This window comes from Procambarus clarkii, chromosome 93, assembly GCF_040958095.1.
Source record: "Procambarus clarkii isolate CNS0578487 chromosome 93, FALCON_Pclarkii_2.0, whole genome shotgun sequence".
NCBI classification, from domain to species: domain Eukaryota; kingdom Metazoa; phylum Arthropoda; class Malacostraca; order Decapoda; family Cambaridae; genus Procambarus; species Procambarus clarkii.
Window position 1 is genome coordinate 8,084,889 of NC_091242.1, and position 19,688 is coordinate 8,104,576.

Genomic DNA, 19,688 nt, shown 5'->3' on the forward strand with positions numbered 1-19,688 from the left:
TTCCTTACTACTACTAAGGAAGACCTTCTTTGTGCCTCGGACAGGTGCTAGCATCTTATTCCTGATTGCCAGTAAATAGGTGTTATGGTTATCGTCAGTACCCGGAGCTGCTCGTAGCGCACGCATTAATTTTACAAAAAAATCGTAAAAAAATCAATTTCTTAACGTATTGGGATGAAATTTTCACGACGCTAATGCCAAATAACGGGAGATTTGTTTGCAATTTGTCACAATTTTTCATACTTTGAAAAATACTCCTCATGCACCGGGCCCCATGAAGTAAGTTCTGGAGAGAGCAAGTCATGGGGCCACATAGAGACTCTGGGCCACACTTGGACCCAAACTCACCCTGTCCCCTCATATGAATGTAACGTAATATTAAACAAATACACACCTATTTAACTATTCCACAATAAATCACTTCATAGGGCCAGGATTTAAAATAAACTGATGTACGATAACAGATTAATTAAATCTTGGACAACGAGACAGAGAGAGAGAGAGAGAGAGAGAGAGAGAGAGAGAGAGAGAGAGAGAGAGAGAGAGAGAGAGAGAGAGAGAGAGAGAGAGAGAGAGAGAGAGAGAATGAGGTGTGGGGGAGGGGAGGTCCCGTGGCGCAGTCTAAGGGCAGGGCTGAGAACTCGACACACAACCAAGGATCACGGGTTCGATCCATATGAGGGGAGGGAATTATCAGGAGAAAGCGCCAAGCCATTACGATTATATAGCACTTGGAAAAGGGAGTCAGGATAAGGATTTGGGATGGGACGGAGGAAGGGAAGGAATGGTGCCCAACCACTTTGACGGTTGAACCTTTATATATGTATATGTATATTTATGCCCGAAACGCTTTGCGTAATAGTGGCTTTAGGCATTGTATGTACTAGCTATACCTATAAGTTAAACAATCCTTGTAAATATTTTTTGTATGTATGTACCTTACCTAAATAAAATTGTATTGTATTGTATTGTATATCATTGGTCTCTCCACCTCTCGCCCAACACCAACGGGACGATAATCATCGTTGATCATACCCACAACAGCTCCAATATCTTACGAAAGCAATAAAATAATCACACACAAATTCCAATTAATTCGTAGTCTTCAAGCCTATTGGGTCAATATTTATCTCACTCTCGCTCAAAACTTCTAATTCTACTTGAAACCTTTTAACCCAATACGTCTTCAAAATAACCTTCTTTTGGCGAGCGAAGGGATTCAAACTTTACGTCGTCAATATACACGAGAGAAGGGGGTAATGCGCAACTATAAATGGAAATAATTACTAAACGCCTTTACAACAAATTTATTTAGAAATCCCTGAACAAGTTAGGTGGTTTTTTGTCCTAAATTTGTGGCGTTGGGAAGCAATGTTTGTCATCCAGGAAGCTCCGGCGCCCTCAGCACGGATACCAGCGTGTCTGGAATATGATTTCCAGGCTCCCCTTGGCTGGCTAGGGGGGGGGGCACCTGGGATAAGATCAAGGAGGGGGGGAAGATCAGGGGGGGGGATCAAGGGGGAGGGGAAGATCAGGGGGGGGGAAGATCAGGGGGGAGGGGGAAGATCAGGGGGGGGGGAGCAACATGTGAGGATGGCGAGGAAGGTACGGAGGAGAATAAGAAACATATAATGCAAGAGGAAGATAAATAGGAGGAAGCCCAAAAGAGAGGTGGAAATTAAAAGGAGGACGAAGAGGAAAATAAATAAAATAATAAGGAAGAGGAAGATAGTAGGATAAAGATACGATAAAAACTGGAGGAAGATAAAAGAGGTAAATAAGGATGACAAGGAATATAAAAGAAGGAAGATGATGAAGCTAATGAGATAAATGAGAAGGAGCAGGGGTAGGAGGAAGGGAAAAGGAAAATATGTATGATCTTAGAAGTTCTTCAGATCTGGGATGAGTCTTGAAGGCAGAGAGGTCCCAGTAAAGTATTCAGAAGAGCATCAGCGTCATTATGTCCTCAAGGGTCTCCGTGGTGTAGTGGTAAGACACTCGCCTGGCGTTCCGCGAGCGCTATGTCATGGGTTCGTATCCTGGCCGGGGAGGATTTACTGGGCACGAATCCTTAACTGTAGCCTCTGTTTAACGCAACAGTAAAATGTGTACTTGGATGAAAAAACTATTCTTCGCGGCAGGGGATCGTATTCCAGGGACCTGCCCGAAACGCTACGCGTACTAGTGGCTGTACAAGAATGTAACAACTCTTGTATATATCTCAAAAAAAAAAAAAAAAAAAAAAAAGGGGGCCCCACTTGTCAACGTTTCCGGTACTTGACAGACCTGAAAGTCACAACAAATATCTTGCCACAAAGCCGACGAGATAATTATCAGACCGCACTAAGTTATTATGGCTGTATAGCACTTTGAAAGGATATGGCAGGATGGGACCTGGGATACGAGAGAGAGGGAACCATTGAACCGTTAAGGATCGAACGCAGGCTTGCAAAAATTGAGGTCGTTGTTGTACCCACCACCTCAAGTGGGTGGACAATTTAACCCACTGGATTGAATTTGGTGTTAAACACTGTTAAACAGACACTGTCAAGTAGTTATTTAACAGTGTCTCTCTGGAACCTGACCAACTACAACCTGGAAAAGCTAAACTGCAAGTAAGTTTAAGACGTTCTTTAGGTGTTCACTAAACGCATCCAATGGGGGTTTACCGTCTGGCCCCGTGTCCACACCTGCACACTTCACCGAGAATGATCTCATTCTCGGTGAGAATGAAGGGAATCTCACTGAAGGGAATCTTCAGAAGGCAGTCTTCTGTATGGCTAACATCATTATCTCCCTTTCAGGCATTCACTTCTTACTGCCCACTCAAACTTTGCAATATCCATTCGTATTTTGTATTAACATATGTAGGCACACTATCATTTGTGCAGGTACACTAGACTACATGAAGGGGAGTACAGTGTGTGTCAAGATGCTAAATCTTGACATGAATCAAGATGCATCAAGATACGTGATGCTAAAAATCCCCCTCACACAGGGGCCATGTGATCAGTAATCTGCACTGGCAAATTTTGGGAGCATTATGAGGTTATCCTCAAGAACACGAGAGGTAATGAAGTGATTGGAAAGCTCCAAGTACCGCATGTCGGAGTCTTGAATGGTGTAATAACTGGGCATTCAGTAATGCAGTACGTGAGACCATGACCCAGTTCCTGCTCACAGAGTTTGCACCTGGAGTGCCTAGGAGTCTTCTTTGCCCGAAACGCTATGCTTACTAGTGGCTTTAGGCATTGTATGCACTAGCTCTATCTATAAATCCAACATTATGTTTGTAAATCAACTATGTATGTACTTTCCTGAATAAAATTGACTTTACTTTACTTCTTAGAGTTCTTAAGAACCTTCGGGACACAGCCACATAAGAAGAAATACATGACGCCTAGTGTATCTAGGTCCTCGTCTTATCTAGGGCCAGAGCAAATAACATTAACTTTAACGAAGATAAGTTTTAGCTCCTGTGCTATAGAAAAAAAAAAAAAATATCAAAACGTTAACCCCCCCCCATACAAAACGCAGAGAAATCAATTATATAAAACAAAGTCAATATACAAGATTTGGGAGTAATTATGTCGGATGACCTTATATTTAAAGAACACGTTATTTTTACTGTCGCACGGAAAATTACAAGTTGGATAGCAAGAACCTGTCAAACAACAGATGCCATACTAATGATAGTTTTCAAGACCCTAATGCTTTTGTTTTTGTTTAATAACTTAATACATATTTGTGTATAACAGGGGTACCATCTCTTGTGCAATTGTAGGGACCCACAGCCTCGAAGAAGAAAATAAAGGGTATTCAGAGAAGACCTTGTATTGTATATTTGTATTTTAAGAAGTGAATATTAACGGACTGGGCCGTTATATATGGAACAGGTGCAATTTACAATGTTTCTGGAAATATGGAACAGGTGTGTGACAGAGCGGCAAGCCAAGGTTCCACACCCTTACCCACTATGTTTCGGAGTCTCCCACTACTTGATGGAACAGGGAGATAAAGAACAAATAACAGGAAGGTCACAGAAGGGAAAGAATGATAACATTGTGTGTATTCTGCACCAAGAATCGAATCTTTCACATACAGAATATATATTTTTGCCTAAGTGCGCAACTGGCCCAGTCCGTTAATATTCACTTCTTAAAATATAAATATACAATACAAGGTCTTCTCTGAATACCCTTTATTTTCTTCTTCGAGGCTGTGGGTCCCTACAATTGCACCAGAGGTGGTACCCCCATTATCCACAAATATGTATTAAGGTATTAAACAAAAAGTTTTCTGAAGAATTATATGAAATAGTTAAATGCATCATTGATCAATAAATGTATGTGCATAAATTTCTGGATAAGATGAAGGATAATGCTTATAATGCCATTCATGTTTTTTTGTTTTGTTTTGCTAAGAGGAAAATGTATAAGATTGTCATAAGATGGTGTTGTGATCTCTGAAGGACAAGCATGATAGGTACTTCCGCCCGCCCAGTAACTTATCTCCACAAACTCTGTATCAGTTGTCTTCACAAAAATAGAGCTAAAAATATATAGTTGTGATTCCAAGCAGCGCGCCTTCAACATTTCCAACAATTTATAAATTGGCTCAATTATATACAATTCTGTTTATTTTAGGTCAATTTTTATTATTACTCCTGGATTCCGATAGGAAATTGATTTACGTAAATCCATACAATTGAGGTGTTATTTTGCCCAAGTCTAGATATATAAATTCGTCAACATTAAACTGCATTTTCCACTTCTGAGTTCTTCTCTTGTAGTTTATTGACGTATTCTTCAATGTTTCTAAATATATTGATTTGTGTGATAACTTGTGTATATTATTACTATGTACTCTAGTATCAAGATAATTTCTGTGCTTTACGGAAGACCAAGACCCTAAGACAGCCCCGACGTACACTGCATCAGCTCACATCACACTGTACTCACCTCACACTGTACTCACCTCACACAGTACTCATCTCATACAGTATTCGCCTCACACTGTACTCACCTCACACTGTACTCACCTCACACAGTACTCATCTCACACTGTACTCGCCTCACACTGTACTCGCCTCATACTGTACTCACCTCACACTGTACTCACCTCACACTGTAATGAGCTCACACGAAACAATGGGTATAAATTGGATAAGTTTAGATTTAGGAAAGACTTGGGTAAATACTGGTTCAGTAACAGGGTTGTTGATTTGTGGAACCAATTGCCGCGTAACGTGGTGGAGGTGGTGTCCCTCGATTGTTTCAAGCGCGGGATGGACAAGTATATGAGTGGGATTGGGTGGTTATAGAATAGGAGCTGCCTCGTATGGGCCAATAGGCCTTCTGCAGTTACCTTTGTTCTTATGTTCTTATGTACTCAGCTCACACTACTCACCTCACATTGTACTCGCCTCACACTGTACTCAGCTCACACTGTACTCAGCTCACACTGTACTCAGCTCACACTGTACTCAGCTCACACTGTACTCAGCTCACACTACTCACCTTACACTGTACTCACCTCACATTGTACTCACCTCACACTGTACTCGCCTCACACTGTACTCAGCTCACACTGTACTCAGCTCACACTACTCACCTTACACTGTACTCAGCTCACACTACTCACCTCACATTGTACTCGCCTCACACTGTACTCAGCTCACACTGTACTCAGCTCACACTGTACTCAGCTCACACTGTACTCAGCTCACACTACTCACCTTACACTGTACTCACCTCACATTGTACTCACCTCACACTGTACTCGCCTCACACTGTACTCAGCTCACACTGTACTCACCTTACACTGTACTCACCTCACATTGTACTCACCTCACACTGTACTCGCCTCACACTGTACTCAGCTCACACTGTACTCACCTTACACTGTACTCACCTCACATTGTACTCACCTCACACTGTACTCAGCTCACACTGTACTCACCTCACACTGTACTCGCCTCACACTGTACTCACCTCACATTGTACTCACCTCACACTGTACTCGCCTCACACTGTACTCACCTCACATTGTACTCACCTCACACTGTACTCACCTCACACTGTACTAATTTCACACTGTACTCATTTCACACTGTACTCATTTCACACTGTACTCACCTCACATCGTACTAACCTCACACTGTACTCATTTCACACTGTACTCATTTCACACTGTACTCACCTCACACCGTACTAACCTCACACTGTACTCCTCACACTGTACTCAGCTCACACTGTACTCACCTCACACTGTACTCACCTCACACCGTACTAACCTCACACTGTACTCACCTCACACTGTACTCACCTCACACTGTACTCACCTCACACAGTACTCACCTCACACTGTACTCACCTCACACAGTACTCACCTCACACAGTACTCACCTCACACAGTACTCACCTCACACTGTACTCACCTCACACTGTACTCACCTCACACAGTACTCACCTCACACAGTACTCACCTCACACTGTACTCACCTCACACTGTACTCACCTCACACTGTACTCACCTCACACTGTACTCACACAGTTGACTGATTGATGAAGATTAAGCCACCCAAGATGTGGCACGGGCATGAATAGCCCGTCTCACACAGTTACGCTAACTCTGCTTTTATCAGTGCTAATGTAAGTTTTGATGCCAACCCTGACCCGCCGATGTTGGCTACGACCCCTACAGCAGTTACTGTACAAAATATATTGTAGCTAGCCCCAAGCGTCTGGATTCTAACCTCAGATTATATTATATGTCAAGGCTTGACAAACTATCAACCCTTACACAATTCTTGCAATCGTGTCGATGGTGCAGTGGGATCACCTATTGAGAGTGGCGACCTGGGTCTAGATTCACGAAGCAGTTACGCAAGCACTTAGGAACCTGTACATATTTTCTCAATCTTTGGCGGCTTTTTTTACAATTATTAAACAGTTAATGAGCTCCGAAGCACCAGGAGGCTGTTTATAACAATAATAACAGTTGAATGGGAAGTTTTCATGCTTGTAAACTGTTTAATAAATGTAACCAAAGCCGTCAAAGATTGAGAAAAGATGTACACGTTCCTAAGTGCTTGCGTAAGTGCTTTCGTGAATCTGGCCGCTGGAGATCGTTAGGTAATAAGTTCCAGCAAAGATCAAAAGATTCATAATATTACGTAAGGGTACACAAATTAATTAAGTTCCAGACTTGGATGGTCCCTGGAAATCGTATAAAATTGATTCGAAGCTTAGAGAGCTTGCCGACCCTTACAAGAATACTTTTGAATTTTGTAAGTGGATTTCCACTTCTGGAGGCGGTCTCTGATTGGTCCCTGGGTCGGCGGGACGCGGGGGTACTTCCCTATACTGACTGCCAGATAAGACACGCTCCAACTCAAGCCAAGAGCTCTCATAAGGGCGGTCACTTCTGGAGGCGGTCTCTGATTGGTCCCTGGGTCGGCGGGACGAGGGGGTACTACCCTATACTGACTGCCAGATAAGACACGCTCCAACTCAAGCCAAGAGCTCTCACAAGGGCGGTACTTACGGTACGATCTTATACTGATTTCCACCCAGGTTTAGAAAATAAACCCATGACTAGCAATACACGAAGCAAAGTATAATATACACCTCGTGTATATTATACTATACTAGGGGCCTCGTAGCCTGGTGGATAGCGCGCAGGACTCGTAATTCTGTGGCGCGGGTTCGATTCCCGCACGAGGCAGAAACAAATGGGCAAAGTTTCTTTCACCCTAAGTGCCCCTGTTACCTAGCAGTAAATAGGTACCTGGGAGTTAGTCAGCTGTCACGGGCTGCTTCCTAGGGTGTGTGGGTGTGTGGTGTGGGAAAAAAAAAAAAAATGTAGTTAGTAAACAGTTGACTGACAGTTGAGAGGCGGGCCGAAAGAGCAAAGCTCAACCCCCGCAAAAACACAACTAGTAAACACCAACAGTGCTGTTACTTTTGAATGCGCAGCTAGGACACGTGGACAAAACTCTGGCAAATACGTTACAAGTGACAGGACGAGGAGCCGGTCGGCCGAGCGGACAGCACGCTAGACTTGTGATCCTGTGGTCCCGGGTTCGATCCCGGGCGCCAGCGAGAAACAATGGGCAGAGTTTCTTTCACCCTATGCCCCTGTTACCTAGCAGTAAAATAGGTACCTAGGTGTTAGTCAGCTGTCACGGGCTGCTTCCTGGGGGTGGAGGCCTGGTCGAGGACCGGGCCGCGGGGACACTAAAAAAGCCCCGAAATCATCTCAAGATAACCTCAAGAAGATGAACAACCCAGCGGGTTTTCTTCCTATTGGGGAGTGTTGTACATGCTGCTATGGCAGCATGTACACTCACATGATGAGTGACACTGCCTAATAAACTCGCCCCTCGGGGCAAAATTTAAACAAACTAACTAGGTAAAACTATTCACTCCAACAACGTTTGTTTTCGTTAACTAACAATTTCGCCAACAACTTTAGAATATTTTTCAATCTAAATGACTAAACCGTGAGATATGGAGAGGTTAAGGGAGGAGATATGACTGGTGGTGTCATATACGCACCACGTTTCCTGTGGTGAGAGCGGTGATGAAGGTCAGACACAGGCGCTCTGAGGCTGCACCTACGTCTGCTCAGATAACTGAGCTTTGCGGCATAACAGTCCGCCATAACCACTTTCCTGCATCCTCCCATCTGCCCCATTATCCCCCCCTTCTCACCACCATCTATCCCCCCCCCTTCTTCCTACCCCTCCCTCCAGCCTTGAGTAAATATTTCCAATTATTTATATAGAAGGGGTACCAGGGCGGCCCCCAGTCCCTTCCTTCATCTGTCCACCCTTTTCCGCTCCTCCCTAATCTTCACCTAATCTCCTCCCCCCTGACCCACAAGTCTCCACCCCCCCCCCAACTCCTCAAAAAGCACTGTAACAACTGTTTGGGTCTATTAGATGCATTTCTTTTCCTTATACTTTCATTTTTCTTTACATTAAGAACTCCATGGAAATCACACGACATATTTCACAATTGACTATATGAAAATCACCTGGGGGTCTTTATAACTGCTAATATTTCTTAAAACATTTAACTTTGGGGGCTACCTTAACTAGCCTATGTCCGTCCTGTACCCCAGTCCATTCTCCCTACAAATTTCTCCCAAGATATATCATCACTCTGATGGTAATCTTGGGCATGGTATTTTTATCATGGTATATTTACCCCCAAAGAATGAGGTGATTTGATTAAATACCATGCCCAAGATTACCATCAGAGTGCCGGCGGGATGATGGGGAAATAGCCTCGGCTACCATCATCTTTTGTCCTGTCGTGATGATCAGGTGGTTAAGGGGTTCTATACGCCAATTGCAGAGCGCTTCTGGCAGTATGGGTTCGAGTCACTTCTGGGGTGTGAGTTTTCAGTTATATATATATATATATATATATGCAATTGACGATCACAAAACACTGATCATTTTATGCGGAAAATCCACAGAGAAATATGAAATGAGGTGAACGTTTCGGCTTTGTTAAAGCCTTTGTCAACACCAGACTGAGTCAGTCTGGTGTTGACAAAGGCTTTAACAAAGCCGAAACGTTCACCTCATTTCATATTTCTCTGTGGATTTTCCGCATATATATATATATATATATATATATATATATATATATATATATATATATATATATATATAATATTAAACAAGATATATATATTGTTTGTGTAAGCACATAACATTGGTGTTCTTACATTCTTACAAAGCCATAGACAAGCATTGGATTTCGGGCAGACAGATATGATAGATAGATGTCAGATACATCACAGCGTTATCTTGAGGTGATATCTTGGCCATTTGTTTCCGCCTTCACCGGGGATCGAAGCCGGAACATTAGAACTAGGAATCCCGAGCATTGTCCACTCGGCTGTCAGGCCCCATTCGTAGGCGAGGTCAGTGGCAAACTCCAAACTCAATGTTCATTTAACATTCACAATTTTCTCAACACCCGCGATTATCTTCTGTGGTTCTCCTTTCTTCCCGTCCTTTTCCCTTCCTATTCTATCCCCCCTAATATATCCTTCTCCTACCCTCCCTTCCCTCTCCCCTCTTCCCTACCTCACTATACCCTTTCCCTCCATCCCTACCTCCATTATGGTCTTTGATCTCTCACTGTCAGCTTCATTCTGATGGTGTTTTGACGTGGCAAGTGACTGTGAAGGTGAGCCGCCGCCGCCATGTTGACGTCTGCTGCACCTCATCATCACGGCAGCTTCCCTCATCTCCGCTGCTGCACCTCATCATCACGGCAGCTTCTCTCATCTCCGCTGCTGCACCTCATCATCACGGCAGCTTCCCTCATCTCCGCTGCTGCACCTCATCATCACGGCAGCTTCCCTCATCTCCGCTGCTGCACCTCATCATCACGGCAGCCTCGCTCATCTCCGCTGCTGCACATCATCATCAGGGCAGCTTCCCTCATCTCCGCTGCTGCACCTCATCATCACGGCAGCTTCCCTCATCTCCGCTGCTGCACCTCATCATCACGGCAGCTTCCCTCATCTCCGCTGCTGCACCTCATCATCACGGCAGCCTCGCTTATCTCCTCATCATCATACCATTAAAATGTTTCTGCCACCCCTAAACAGCCCTGTAGTTTACGACACCTATATATCTCGGAAAATAAATCACATCCATACACAAAGATGTTAGTTGGAAACCCATGGCGTTGACGGAGGGCAGGGCTCTATATTAATACATACATACATACATACATACATACATACATACATACATACATACATACATACGACATTAATTTATGTATATTAATCAATATATTGATACGAAATAACTTAAGGAATTTCCAGTATCATTTTCCTTCGTGGGTTAGACATTGTCGCATTATTCATCATGTGTTAATTCCTTCATGATTTCCACACACACATGAGATAAGCTTGAATGGTCGCCAAGCCATAGATCTCTTAAGAACTTAGTAGTCACCTGACCAGGATTCGAACCCCCGTCGTTCGGGATCATCCCTGGCGTGCAGAATACCATAACTACTTCACCAGCAATCACTGGTGAAGTGGTTACGGTACTTTATACACCAGGGGGTGATCCTGGGTGACGGGGGTTCGAATCCTGGTCGGGGTCATAAGAGTTTTTAAGTCACACACACACACACACACACACACACACACACACACACACACACACACACACACACACACACACACACACACACACACACATACACACACACACACACACACACACATACACACACACACACACACACACACACACTAATGAACTAGTCCATATCTAGTTAAACACAAGACAAAGTTAGAGAAGATTCAGCGGTATGCCACCAGACTTGTCCCGGAACAGAGAGGCATGAGATAGGAGGAAAGGCTGAAGGAGCTGAACCTCACGTCCCTGGAAAACAGAAGAGTTAGGGGAGACATGATAACCACCTACAAAATTCTCAGGGGAATTGACAGAGTGAACAAAGACAAACTCTTCAGCACGGGTGGAACCCGAACAAGGGGACACAGGTGGAAACTTAGTACCCAAATGAGCCACAGAGACATTAGAATTTTTTTCAGTGTCAGAGTAGTTAGTAAATGGAATGCACTAGGAAGTGATGTGATGGAGGCTGACTCCATACACAGTTTCAAACGTAGATATGATAGAGCCCAGTAGGCTCAGGAATTTGTACACCAGTTGATTGACGGTTAAGAGACGGGACCAAAGAGACAAAGCTCAACCCCCGCAAGCACAAATAGTTGAGTACAAATAGGTGAGTACACACATAATTTATACAACACTGTCGACCACGAAGGAAGAAATATAACAGAAAATTCCCCTAAGTACTTTCGTATTAATCAATACAACTTTAGAAGGATGGAGTTATCAGTGGTAAGTGCCAAGCCATTACGACTATGTAGCACTTAGAAGGGGTCAGGATAAGGATTTGGGGTGGGACGGGAGGAAAGGAATGGTGGCCAACCACTTGGACGGTCGGGGATTGAACGCCGACCTGCATGAAGCGAGACCGTCGCTCTACCGTCCATCCCAAGTGGTTGGGCTGGATATTACAAGTCAGTCAATAGTGGATATAGGCAGGAATGAGGTGAGTGATCAATACATTTTTCACATTATTATCGCATTATTAATACAATAATATCACATTATTATCGCATTATTAATACAATAATATCGCATTATTAATACAATAATATCACATTATTATCGCATTATTTATACAAAAATATCACATTATTATCGCGTTATTAATTAATTAATACAATATCACATTATTATCTCATTACGTTTACCGCAAGAGACCATTGAAGCTTGACACAAATGTTACTCACGTGGCCCCAGCATGATGACGTGATTTGGTGCTTAGCTAAATGAATTGTGGGGTTCAGTCCCTGAGCCCATTATGTGCCTCTGTAACCCTTTTTACTACCGCCCACAGGATGGGTATGGGGTGCATAATAAATGAACTAAACTAAAAACTGGAAGATCTGTGCCCAAAATGGTCCCAGAGAGGTGACGGAGAGGCGTCACCTCTCTGGGACCATTTTGTCTCACCTCTTCATTAGAAGTGGTCAGACCACTTCTAATTCTTAGGAACAGTCAGTGAGTCCTAGTGGGTAAAGTACTGGTTAAGGTGCATGGAGCCCCCTGGTTTTGGGTTCGAAAACTTCAAGGTTGAGGAGTTTTCTGTATATATATATATATATATATATATATATATATATATATATATATATATATATATATATATATATATATATATATATATATACGTAATGTGCAACTATAACTCACTTCTACTATGAGTTATTGAAAATAAATAATAATAAAGATCGTGAATATAAAGGCACAGAAAATTAAGCCACATTCAAAGAGACATGAAAGAGTGATGAGCCATTGAGCACTGTGATCCCCTGCTGGCTATAGCCTCATTTACTAAGTACGAATCAATCATTACACTCCTGTGGTGCCAGTTTCTCGCCTCACACAGTGCCAGACCAGCCATCATTACTGGTCCCACACACCCATAATGGCTGACTCCTCCCACAAGGTTACACATTCACAGTGCCCATTTTAGTTTTGTTTTATTATTTTTATAAAACTGTAATATCAATATAGGTACAGGTTCAGTACTAATTGTAATATCTTAACATACTAAGAAGGTTAGGTTAGGTTGTGGTTTTCTATTCAGCTTTTCAAGGTAAACTCAAATATTCACAATAAATTAGTATGTCGCATATGCACTTATTCATAAGCAAGATATTGACTATAAGCAAGTGGGAGAACAGGTTGCACAGTTGCCTGCCCGAAACGCTGCGCGTACTAGTGGCTTTACAAGAATGTAATTACTATGCTATGTATCCTCACAATCCCAATGTACCTTCTTGTATATATATATATATATATAAATAAATAATAAATAAGTGAGTAGAGGCCTGAGTGAGTAGTTCAAGATGACACCCGTCAACCTCTCACAAGTAAACCATGAGAATCATAAGATAAAGTCAGCCGGATTGGCTGTTACTGTAGAGATTTGTTTTTATGCTAAAAGTTTGATTAGTTATGGTAACATGTATATATTAAATATGCCCAGCATCAGTCAATATTTAAACCTTGTTGTGCAATACAGAGCATATTATATTTGTATTTTCATAACGGGTTCTCTGTCATGTTGATGATGTTGATACAAGCAACACTGCGGAATGTTGCTATACAACAGTCATTAGACCAGAACTCTTGGGTGAATTTTACAATGCAGAATAATGCAAACAGGAACTTGCAGGTCCATTGTTCATCACGATGTGATGAACAATGTGCCAAACAAAACATGTGTATGGGGCAAGTAACAAAATCAGCAGACTAACAGACGTTGTCATAGCTCGAATAAGACTTGGCTTCAGGTATCTCTGGCAGTTCGGCTTGTATAGGGATATAGATGAAGTAATGTGTCAAGTGTGTGGACAAAGACAGACACACATACTAGAGCGTTACATCTTAGATTGGAAAAATTTAGCCAGAGATAAATTTGAACTGACGCTGCATGAAATGGCAATGAAAGCATCTTATTACAGAAGATAAAATGTCTGAAATAGTGTGAAGACTAATAATAATAAATAGCAGCTCTTCCGTGATCTGTAATACCTTACATCGAGGATATTTTATGTCTTAGCAAAAGACCTACCATCAGTTATAATTTATTGCAAATACATAGATATTGCAATGAAATTTTTTTGCAACTAGCTGACATTGTAATTATAATGTGTGCAGGTTAGATGTAATTGTTAACGTAATGATCACCGCTGAGGTCTGATTAAGACTGTTGTGCTCTAATCCTTTTTGCGCCACCGTTCACATGATGAGTATGGGGTGCACAATTAACTAAGCGTCTCCGGCGGCAAACAAAATCATTTGTTTAATATACATGTAATATAGAAGCCGGTTTATACATAAAGTGTAACAGATGAGCCAGTTGCTTCATGCAACTTGTGAAAGATTTATCACAGCAACGCGGACGCCTAAAGGAGTCTGGGGCCAAATCTGATAACTCATAGCATCTTGGCGTGCAGGTGACAGAGCAAGATCTGACTCAGCACACAAGCTGCCAGGGTTAATGCACATACATCTCCCTTCAACATTATATTGTGCAATGTCCCATATTGACTGACTTTCGCCCCCCCCCCCCCTCCGAGAAGCCGGTCGGAGCTGGGCGAGCCGGAGCTGAGGAGCCGGTTGGCCGAGCGGACAGCACGCTGGACTTGGGATCCTGTGGTCCTGGGTTCGATCCCAGGCGCCGGCGAGAAACAATGTGCAGAGTTTCTTTCACCCTATGCCCCTGTTACCTAGCAGTAAAATAAGTACCTGGGTGTTAGTCAGCTGTCACGGGCTGCTTCCTGGGGGTGGAGGCCTGGTCGAGGACCGGGCCGCGGGGACACTAAAAGCCCCGAAATCATCTCAAGATAACCTCAAGATAACCCCCCCACCTGGGTTGAGATATCCTGAACTCTGTAAATACTATCTGAATACTGGAACACTTGATGATATACTGGACTTGTACCCAAGACTGACTATGTAATTCATCTGTTATACAATGTTTGCGGTGTAACTGTAACCTGGCTTTGTGAAAGCATCTTATTAATCACTATCAGTGGTTAAGTGCCTAATAACACTAAGTTTATATAACAGCTATCCTACCCAGTCAAAATAAGAGACAAATATGTGTGTGTATTTCCTATTTGTATTTACTAATTTGTATCTGCAGAATCGAGCTATTAGCTCTTGGACCCCGCCTTTCTAACCAATTTATTTTTCCTCTATTATGTATACTACATGTATTTCTGTCTAACACACACACACACACATCCCCAGGAAGCAGCTCGTAGCAACTGTCTAACTCCTAGGTACCTATTTACTACTAGGTGAACAGAGACATCAGGGTGAAAGACACTGCCCATTTGTTTCTGCCTCTGCCGGGGAACGAACGCGGACCTTAGGCTTACCAGTCCAGAGCACTGTCCACTCAGCTATCAGGCCTTCGTGTTAGGTCCTTACTGTGCCTAGCTTCATCAATATCACAACCCTTATCTTGAGGTTATCTTGAGATGATTTCGGGGCTTTAGTGTCCTCGCGGCCCGGTCCTCGACCAGGCCTCCACCCCCAGGAAGCAGCCCGTGACAGCTGACTAACACCCAGGTACTTATTTTACTGCTAGGTAACAGGGGCATAGGGTGAAAGAAACTCTGCACATTGTTTCTCGCCGGCGCCGGGGATCGAACCCGGGACCACAGGATCACAAGTCCAGTGTGCTGTCCGCTCGGCTCCCAAAAGAACCCATTTTAATAAGGGTTTAAAGAACCCTTAAGTTCTTTAAACAATAAGTTTTAAATTTCACTGACAGAGCGATTTTTCAACACCGTGTCCGAGGGGATTAGGAGCCAGAAGCGCATGCGCCACCCTCGGTTGCTCATTTAGAACTGATCCTGCCAGCAGCTCTAGGGAAATCTGGGATTTTTTTTCAAGATGGCTGCCTCTCACTGGGGGGGGGGGGGGTTCCCAGGAGTCCATTTCGTACCCAATCTACCGCGCTCGAGTTTTGAATGGGTACGAAAAAAATAAAAATAAAGTGTTTTCTTGGTTGGCGCAGTAATTGAGAAACAAGATTTCTTGGTCGGTGTAGTGGTTAATCTTCATCAATCAATCAGCTATGTGATGATAAAGAGTCCCCCCCGTCACACAGGATGGTTGGTCACACTGGGGCATGGGATCAGTAGCCTCGCGGGCAAACTCTCGCTGCATTATGGGCATAAACGGACGAAAATGGGTGTGGATAAAGTCAATACAAAGCTGTGTGGGCCTCAAACTTGCAGGACTGAAGGGTTTAATTGTAATAGGGTCTCTTGTATTTTATTGCTCCTGGGTGTAAGTGTGTATGTGGGTAGGTTGCTTGGAGTTGGGAGGGTGGGAAGGACTGGTGAGGCAGTTTATTATTATTATTATTATTATTATTATTATTATTATTATTATTATTATTATTATTATTATTATTATTATTATTATTATTTTCTACCACTGACGTGGCCACACATTTACAATGCTAACTAGCATATATATATATATATATATATATATATATATATATATATATATATATATATATATATATATATATATATATATATATATATATATATATATATTCATTTTCTTCTGACCTCCATGGACACGATTAGAGATCTATTAAATATATAGTTCAGTGATTTATTGAACAATCCATCACAGAAGGTGATTGTAGTGCTTTTAAAATGTTAATCTAACCTACATACATACATAAATACAGACTCATGCCTGTCCTACATAAACAGTGTTCGAGGTGTCTTTTACATAGTGTCATTAATATGCGTTTACAGAAGTGAAATGAAATTCTGACCAGCTTGTATATCCTGTACACACACACACACACACACACACACACACACACACACGTTGTAGTCACCATAACTGTACAACTAAGCTAGAATATAGTGGCAAGAAAACATTGCATGACAAGTCACACAGCAGCCAGCCAGCTAACGACGCTACCTCCTTCACCAAAATGGCTTCTCCCAACATACTCCTTTGGCTGTTATTACACTCTATACACATCTTATATATAGGTGCCTGCATGTTTTGTTCACCATAACTGTACAACTATGCTGGTAAGGTGGCAGCAGAACACTGCATGAGAAGTCACACAGCATCCAGTAGACGATGCTGGGCGACGATGCTGCCTCCCTCCCTTCCTCTTCACCATGATTGTTCCTGCGCCATACTGCGCACATCTCTGGTTCTCGCTACCATCCTGCTATTATCAGAATCCTGGTCACTAAATCCTGTAAATGAATAATTTTCCACAAATTTATTTTGTAAAGGTACATGAGAAGTCATTTGAAGATTCTTAGATGGACGAAATAATGGCAGTGTGCTGTGGCTAGCACTGTGAACATCTTGAACGGCATTTGATTCACTGCTATCTGAACATTGTACAAATTCTTTATCACAGCCAGGCTTTTCTGTGATGCTATCATGACTAGATGATGCCAGTTGCATGTGTTTTGAAATTTTGAGGCGATGCTGTGGTCACAAGTTGAGCAGCGGTGTTGTTGGCTCGTGCTGCGTGAGCCAGCCTTGGTCGCTCACTCAGTGCTGGGGCTCTCGCATCCGGGAATGTTGCCCGCGATTTTTTTAAGGGGTGACACCTGTTTACGAGAGCCTTGAGGAAGCTGATGTGAGCCCTGTGTAGCTGCGGGAGTATTGAGTGCTATGCTGTACCTACGAGAGCCTCAAGGTGCATTGCGCACCACCCATCGAGAGCCCTGGCGCATTGCGCAGTGCAGTGGTTAAGATACCCAAGAGATGGCATGGGCATGAGTAGCCTATAAATCATAGCTAACAAAGCTAACTCTTGATTCAATATAACAGGTCATATAGTCTAGGACTGTAGGGTAGCTGCATAAATGCACATGTATATATGTAATAAGAACAACGTTATTGACGACAGTTCGACACGTGGCCCGTTAAACTCTGAATATGTACTAGGATCCTTATAGAGATGAGTGCCGTAATGTTGGTGGGTATTTTGTAAATAGTTAACGAATGTCGAGGTATTGTTCTTGGTCTTGCTAGTGTCATTTCTAACTAGGCGAATGAATACTTAGACAACGTAAACGACATTAATAACGAACAAATCCACAAGGGCCATGACGAGGATTCGAACCTGCGTCCGGGAGCATCCCAGACACTGCCTTAATCGACTGAGGTACGACAGGGTAAGAGAGTTCAACTCTTTTTACCCTGTTGTAGCTCAGTCAATTAAGGCAGTGTCTGGAATGCTCCTAGATGTAGGTTCGAATCCTCGTCACGGCCCTTGTGGATTTGTTCATTTGATGCATCACGTTAGTGTGATCACTGTGTGTATTAATAACGAGTTGCAGTAGAGGGGACCTAAATCACCACTGTGGGACGCTGGTGATTAATTGCCACTCAGAAAGGAGATGATTTTGTTGAGAGCCGTAACACTGGGGCCTCGCTGCTGCTGTTAGAAGGCAGCCAAGATGTGTGGTGTTGCCCTATAGTGACCCAACCGGTCTGTGAGATCGACGAATCGACTGCCAGGATTATAGGGCACAAAGGGTTCTTGAATCACTGTTAGAATACAAGTCGAGTGTACATGGTGCTGGGGGCATTGGGTGGCGCTGTGGGCGGGATGGTGGCGCTGTGGGCGGAGTGTGGGTGGCTCTGTGGGCGATAATGTGGGTGGCTCTGTGGGTGGGAGTGTGGGTGGCTCTGTGGGTGGGAGTGTTGGTGGCGCTGTGGCCGGAAGTGAGACTATCTAATGAACCCCAACCAACCAACCAACCAACCAACCAGACAGACAGACAGACACAGACAGACAGACAGACAGACAGACAGACAGACAGACAGACAGACAGACAGACAGACAGACAGACAGACAGACAATCAGAGACAGAGACAGAGACAGAGAGTGCGCGGGGCAGCAAGACGCCAAGTCAGCGTATATACAGCATGTGTCCTTGGGTCGCCCCCCCCCTCCCGTCCCCACTATCATGGGGCCAGACGCTCGCGCCGTTACTCAAGTGCCCCCACGTGACCCCTGGCACCCTACTGGCACCCCAGGAGGTGGTGGCAGGGGAGGACAATTTCAAATTCAATTTCAATTTCAAATTTAGGGAAATTTTCCTACCACGCCGGGAGGTGGTAGCAGGGGAGGGCACCACGGGGGAAAAAGAAAGAGAGAGAGAGAGAGAGAGAGAGAGAGAGAGAGAGAGAGAGAGAGAGAGAGAGAGAGAGAGAGAGAGAGAGAGAGAGAGAGAGAGAGAGAGAGAGAGAGAGAGAGAGAGAGAGAGAGAGAGAGAGAGAGAGAGAGGGGGGGGGCATTCAGAGTCAGGCAGGCAGACAGACAATGAGACACACACACACACACACACACACACACACACACACACACCGAGGGTGCAGAAACAGACAGCGAGAGACTGATAGACACATAGATACACAGAGACAAAGATAAAGACAGACACACATGCTGAGAGTCAGACAGAGAACCAGAGGCAGACTTATACACACACACACACCGACATAAAGAGACAGAAAA